Below are 6,394 nucleotides of genomic sequence, written 5' to 3'. Positions count from 1 at the left end.
AACTCATATCACTTCATCCAGACGGACTTAATGAAAGCTATGAAATATGTTCACAAAAAAGGTGCTAAGCAGCCATATCGTCTTCATCAAATTCATCCATTTCTCTCTCTCCCTTTCTCTTACTTTTTTGTCCAGGAGTTTGGTGACACCTTACAGTGTATTCCCCATCTCAGGATTTCTCCCCCCAAAAAACCTAAAAACCTCAGATTTTAATTACAGTCATACCACACTGGATATGCTCAAATACATTCAATCTTGGAAGCCAAGCAGTGTTGGCCCGGGTAGTACTGGTCTAGGGGACTGCCCAGGAATACCGGGTGCTGTAAACCATCTGAGATTAGGAGGGGTGTATTTCTATAAACTTTATTCCAACTATCTGTTGTCTACTTAGCAAATACCTTAGAAATAATATATTTGCCACCAGGTCCTCAGCATCTAAGGATTATATATGTGCCATAATGATAGAATTGGGCCAGTTTCTATTTTCTATCTTCCAATCATGGCCATATAATTCATATGCTTTTTATATATACTTATGCTTGTTTAGTTCTGATATTATAGACCTTTGTATAAATAGAAATATATGTATAGATGTCATATCTGACTACTGATATAACCTTACCTAACATCATATGCCCTATAGCATTGTATATATAATGCTAAAATATTCCTTCTTACTTTGTTTTATTTAAATTCCGTTTTGGAGACAAAATTCCCTAAGAATCAGCCATTTCCAAGTCAATTGGACCAACAATACTAAGTCCGCTGACACTATCCTTCTTATACTAGAAACTGTCTGCATGAAAATCAGGCTCTTAAAAGATGGCCGCCGCACTACTTTACACCCCTCTTCAACAAACTATATGATGGGACCTACAAGCACCAGCACATGCGCAGTAGCGAATATCGGATGCCGAAAATCGGGCGGAAATGACATCACGGACGTCCCGGACTGGAAGTCCGTAACTTTGGAAGATTTTTATCATTTAAACTGTTCTCTTTATGATTTTTTATGTGCTAATATATAGCGGATCAATAGATATTAGGTCCCTCTATAAACTATGTTTACTCAATACCTATTTTTTGGTCCTGAATAATTAATTAGGTTTATCACAGGAAGTGATGATGTTAATTACTTCCTGAATCATACTGGTATATATAGATGTTATGTCCCACTTGCTCACCATCCCTTGATGAAATCATATTGGACGAAATGTGTTGGGTGATACCTGATACCACTACTCCAAGCTAAGCTTTTTTTAACCTCTTATCCTCCTACCCTCAACATATGTAGCTTTTTTTTTTTCAATTTTTTATCCATTTTTTAGCATATATATTTTTATTTTTATACTCCAAATTATTTCAGAGTGTCTTTTACAAAGCTGGTCATTTGGCACATTTATCTTGTTGTATTGTTCACCGTATATATTGCTTTTGATGTATCTCAGAGTAGTTCTCATGCAATAAGAACACTAGGGCACATCTAAACCTTTTTATTTGCATGCAATACTCACCTTTTTTTATATATATTTTTTGAATATTTTTTATACTTTTTTAATTGTTAAATAAACCCAGTATATACCTTGTTTTCAATTAAGCAGTCTCCGCAAATATCAATTCATACCACCAATGGTCGCTTAGAATTATCTTATCCATCTTTTCCAATTTTACTTTTATCCTGCACAGGTATTAGTACGGGACATACTTTAAGATAGTAGCAGACGCCCTTTATATATTTGGGAGTAGCAATTTTGAGACTGCATAAGGGTTTTTAGACCGGCTGACATTTCGTGATAAACTAGTCTACTGCTCTTCTTGGCGCTATTAGTTCTACACACACACACACACACACACACACACACACACACACACACACACACACACACACACACACACAGCTGCCGGATATATGTGAGTGCCGTATTACTTGGATTTCTATATAAAGTTACCAGAGCATCTGTATGTCAGACACTGGATACAATCAAGGCACCCAGTGCAGTTTTTCTAAAAGGATTCAGAGCTCTCTATTTGTCTTATTTTGCACAACAACTGCACTGCATTATTATTGAATGCTGTTTGCCCATGTTATGGTACTTTGTAAGGCACCTTGAATAGCACTTAAGACACCAGAACTTTACATTTGGTCTACAATAGCAGCATGTATACAATATGACTACACTTGAGAATGAAGCAGGAGTAAATACTCCACATATGTTACAATGTGATACTACAGACACGTTGAGGTTTTCAGATGCAGAAGCTAGCAATATACTCTATACAGAACCAGTGTTTGCAGCATGAACCAATGCAACTAATGAAGATCTTTATCAGGATTTGTACAGGTTAAAGAAACATGAAACTTATTTTTTATATCACGGGATGACATCCGAATACTATCAGAATAAATAAATTCTGCGAGGATTTAGAGTACATAATACTCCAACAATCGGCAGGTACAACGTACCTTTTTGCACAAAGTGGATAGCTATCTTAAATAAATGCTCTACAGATTTGATGCTGTTAGTAATAGAAGAATCAATTAGAGAATTAAATAATACAAAAGAAAAAATTGCATTCTTTGAGGCAGAACATCTAGCCACCCCTAACCATGGATCAAACTAACAACTCGTTAACTAAATTAAAGACACAGGTGGATAACTATTGCAAATAATTAAATATAAAAGAGAAAAACTCATTAAGATGTAGCAAGACTATGCCCAGCATCGTCTATATTCCTGAATACATCCTCTGAAAAAAGTCAAACCTGTATATATCATGGTCGTTAGATGGGCATTTGCCATCTCAACTATTCCACTACATCAGCAAGTGACACTGACATTCAGCAACAAGACCACAGACCCCAACCCAAAGGGAGTTCCTTTTAGGGGTGGACACACAGGCCAGCCATGCAGGCATGAGAAGAAACCCATCAGAAGGGGGGGAGGGGGGGGGGGCAGACATGGAGGCAGAGGTAGCAGAAAACCACCAAAGGGGCAGAGAGTTTAACTTTTAATTTGTCATCAACCCTTCTCTCAAAAATTGGACAACAAGTGCTGAGCAAAGTTCTCAGTTTCATCCCAACCCATAAGCATCAGCCATTTCAATGGAAATTAGACAACTACAATTTACAAAGGAAATTACATCTATGGGAATATTTTGAGCTCCTATGAATCCAACAGAAGAATCATCTTTACCACTCCTTATAATAAGAAAGTTGGGCCCTCCATCTACTTTTGACCCACAATCTTTCAACGCATCTATCAAGACATTTTTTCAGAATGTTGGAGCATACAACACATGAAGCCTCCCCAGTCAGACACCACAACTTGTCCTATGAAAAAAGAGTCCCTACAGGCGCTTCGTAAACACCAAGATATCATAATTAGAGGGGCAGAAAAGGGGGGTTCAATAGTGGTGCAATATTTGCAGGACTATCACATGGATGTGATGTGAACATCTCCTTTTGGACAAAGACACTTACTAGTGATTGGATCCGGATCCGACTAATAGCTTCCAAGAAAAACTCAGGACTATACTGGGAGAAGAAGTCTCTAAATAATTCATGGATGAAGAGACAAAGAGGGCGTTATATAAAGTGTTCCCTAAAACACTGCTTTTTTACGGGATACCCAAAATCCACAGGGATACACAGAGACCTCCAGGCAGACCTATCATCTCAGCCAGGGGGTCTCTGTGTGAACCAATTGCAATGAGAGTCTATTTAATCAGTGAACAGACTAGAGCTTGCTCAATGTGAGGGCTTGCATTGTAAAGTGAAGCTTGGCTTTTTAAGTGAATAGTGAGTTTGAAACAGCAGCAGGTGAGTTATAAAACTCACCTTTTTCTGTATTCTAATACGCAATCAGAAACACAAATATTTGCAATACCATTAAGTCTCTGGTGAGGCTGCAAGGAGCTGACCTTGTGAGCTAGTGAGAGGGTCTATAACTTGGAGTAGCAGGGGGGCTGTGATTGCTGTGTGTGTGAGGGGCTGAGATTTCTTGTGTGTGTGTGTGTGTGTGTGTGTGTGTGTGTGTGTGTGTGGCAGATATTTTGAGGGTATAGGGCTGCCTTGGTTTCTGTCTTTGTTTTTGTTATATTTTGTGTGTGAGCATACTAGGTACTGCCCAGGGATGCTGCTGGTGGGGAATGAGCCTACTGCTGCTGCCAGCTGGTATAACCAGGAACCCACAATCAGCCTGCGGGGTCTGAATCCATTGCTAAGCTGCACAAGGGGGCAAGGAAGACTGCTGCTGCAGACAGAGGAGAGGACGTAAGGGGATGGAGACTGCTGAATAAAAGCGAAGGAACCAGTGACTACTGCTGCATAAAAGCGAAGGATTAGGGGACGCAAAGGATAGAAGTAAAAGCCCAACTTCATTATTGTATAGTGAGTGTTTTGCCTAGATTGTTTTGCTTCTCTATTTTGTCTTGGGTAACAGGGAGTTAGACCTTACAAAAATATGGGTGGGGCTGGGATTGGGGATTTCGCTCAGTGCATGTCATGCAAGATGTACGTGCACCTGGAGACACCGTGCCAGTGTGAGTACATCTGCACGAGGTGTTTGCGAACGGTTGCTCTGGAAGCACAGGTAACTGATCTAGAGCAAACCGTTACACGACTGAGGGACATTCACAATCTCGAGCGAAGTTTAGATAGAATGGTGGTGGAGTTGAGGGAGGGGTCACTGATAGATGAGGATGACCAGGCAGTTAGCTGGGTCACAGTTAGAAGGAAGAAAAAGAGGGGGAGGCTCGACATCTCTGAACTATCAAACCTGAATAAATTTGCATGACTGAACGAGGAATCGGAGGATGATAGTGAGGAAATGACGGTGCCAGAGAAGACTGTTCCATCTAGCAACCAGAGGAGCGGTCCCTCTGGTGCAGTTGGATAAAAGTTAGTAAGGTACCTAGTCAGATTGTGGTGGTAGGGGATTCCATTATTAGGAAGATAGATAGGGCAATCTGCTAGTGGGACCGTGATCGCTGTACGGTCTGTTGTCTCCCGGGTGCTCGGGTGCGGCACATCACGGACCGGGTAGATAGATTGTTGGGAGGGGCTGGGAAGGATCCAGCGGTCTTGGTGCATGTTGGCACCAATGACAAAGTTAGTGGAAGGTGGGATGTCCTTAAGAAAGACTATAGGGAATTAGGCAAGAAACTTAAGGCAAGGACATCTAAGGTAATATTCTCAGAATTATTACCCGTGTCACGCGCTAGCCCAGAGAGGCAGAGGGAGATTAGGGAGATAAATGTGTGGCTTAGGGATTGGTGCAGGAAAGAAGGGTTTGTGTTCCTAGAACACTGGGTGGACTTCTCAGTCAGGCGCCAACTTTTTTGTCGTGATGGATTGCACCTGAATGAGGATGGGGTAGCGGTGCTGGGGGGGGGGAAGGATGGTTAGAAGGTTGGAGGAGATTTTAAACTAGGTGCCTGGGAGGAGGGTTTAGCAAGAAATCATGGGTCATTCAGTAAAAATAGCTGGGGTGGCGTTAGTGAACAAAATGGTGGAAGAGTAGGGGGGAGGAATAGAGCAGACGGCAAGGGTAGTAACATGGGAAATAAAAAGGGTGTTAGAATAACAGTAACCAATTACGGGTCATCTTTGCTTCATAAGAATTATGATGTCCCTACCATAAGGGGAAATACATATCTCAATTGTATGTATGTAAATGCCAGAAGCCTTACAGGTAAAAAAGGGGAACTAGAAATCCTCGCAGCAAGCAAGGAATATGATATTATATTATAGGCATTACTGAAACATGGTGGGACGAATCTCACGATTGGACAGTCAATCGAGAGGGTTACACGTTGTACAGGAGAGACAGACTAAATAAACAGGGTGGAGGGGTATGTCTTTATGTAAAGCCATTTCTAAAACCTGTTATACGGGAAGATATTCAAGAAGGGACTCTAAATACTATTGAGACGTTATGGGTTGAAATTGCATGTGGGGGTAAAGGAATAAAGAAGTTATTATTGGGGTTATGCTACAGGCTGCCGGGTATTAATGTATCTGATGAGAAATTGTTACTGAATCAAATTGAAAGAGCAGCATGAGTAGGAGACATAGTAGTGATTGGTGACTTTAACTATCCCGAGATAAACTGGAAAATCAATGCATGTGATACTGCTAGGGGCAATATGTTTTTAAACACGCTAAATGATAATTACTTAGTTCAATTAATCGAAGAACTAACTAGGTACAATGCAATCTTAGACCTGGTATTAACTAACAATGGGGAATTGGTATCAAATATTGAAGTAGGAGAGCCCATAGGTAACAGCGACCACAATATGGTCACATTCAATATCAGTTTTCATAAGCAGTCCTATACTGGCTCAACTAGGACTCTAAACTTTAGCAAAGCCAACTTTGACATGATGAAGG

At 40.6% G+C, this 6,394-nt stretch overlaps 1 pseudogene; it reads left to right on the top strand.

Annotated features, from left to right (window-relative positions):
* Window positions 1-211: 211 nt before the first annotated feature.
* On the top strand, window positions 212-329 carry LOC134898200 (5S ribosomal RNA; annotated as a pseudogene).
* The last annotated feature ends 6,065 nt before the right edge of the window (window positions 330-6,394 follow it).

The sequence above is a fragment of the Pseudophryne corroboree genome, chromosome 3, assembly GCF_028390025.1.
Source record: "Pseudophryne corroboree isolate aPseCor3 chromosome 3, aPseCor3.hap2, whole genome shotgun sequence".
NCBI classification, from domain to species: Eukaryota; Metazoa; Chordata; class Amphibia; order Anura; family Myobatrachidae; genus Pseudophryne; species Pseudophryne corroboree.
The sequence above is the reverse complement of the archived record's forward strand: the minus strand, read 5'-3'. Positions and strand labels throughout refer to the sequence as shown.